This window comes from Dromiciops gliroides, chromosome 2, assembly GCF_019393635.1.
Source record: "Dromiciops gliroides isolate mDroGli1 chromosome 2, mDroGli1.pri, whole genome shotgun sequence".
In the NCBI taxonomy this organism is placed as follows: Eukaryota; Metazoa; Chordata; class Mammalia; order Microbiotheria; family Microbiotheriidae; genus Dromiciops; species Dromiciops gliroides.
Genome location: NC_057862.1, coordinates 416,296,742 through 416,297,834, shown reverse-complemented (window position 1 = coordinate 416,297,834; position 1,093 = coordinate 416,296,742).

Genomic DNA, 1,093 nt, shown 5'->3' with positions numbered 1-1,093 from the left:
CAAATAATCTTGGGGATGGGGTTTTGTGGAATATATGGAGCTGTGATTTCATCAGTGGGAGAATTTCTGGTCTTAATTCCATTGTCTCCTGTTAATTATTTCCTATTAATCCTGTATATAGCTTGCTTTGTATATATTTGTTTGCTTGTTGTATCCCCCATTAGATTGTAAGCTCCTTGAGAGCAGGACTGTCTGGCCTCTTTTTTGTATTCCTAGCACTAAACACAGTACCTGGAAAGAGGTAGGCACTTAATAAATGTTTATTAGCTGATTGAAAATTATCATCACATGCATATGAGCAGGTCAACTGTAACATCATTTTAGAGACTTGTTTGAGTCACAGAGAGCATGGGTGACTTACCCATGGTCGCACAGCCAGGAACATAACTTGGACCCAGATTTTCCTGACTCCAAGATCAACCTTCTCTCTATTTACCATATTGTTGCTTATTTAATTTTTGTGCCCTCTAAATGTCAGTGCCCTGAGACAAAGCTCTGGTTGAACTACTCTAGTTGTGGCCCTGAGTGCCATTAGCTTTATCTTTTACTTGGATTCAAGAGGAGAAATCGTGTCCTTGCTTTCCATTTTTGATTATGTCTTATTTTCGTATTCATAATTTGCACATGTGTTCTGCCAGCATTTTCCATGTCATTGTTACACTTGTTATTTAACATTTGAAGACACGTTGTATACTCAGTACCTACTTATACAGCCTCTACTATTTAGAATAATATTTATCCATTGTATCTACTAACCTTTTCCCCTGCCCCACTTTCTATTAATTCAGATCGTTTTGCAAATTGTATAATTGTGCCCCTTGAGACTGACAATTTAATAGTTGAAAATTTCAGGATAGGTAATAACCTGTAGCTAGCATTTATATAGTAGTCTAAGATTTGCAAAGCCCTTCATATGTTACCTTATTTGATCCTGTGAGATAGAGACTATTATTATCCTCATTTTATAGGTGAGAAAACCAAGGCTGAGAGATGTTGAGAGTGACTTGCTTTGGGCCAGAGAGTGAGTATTTTACGTCTTTCTGACTTCAAGTTCAACACTCTACCCACTGAATCATTTGGTTGCCTATGTTGG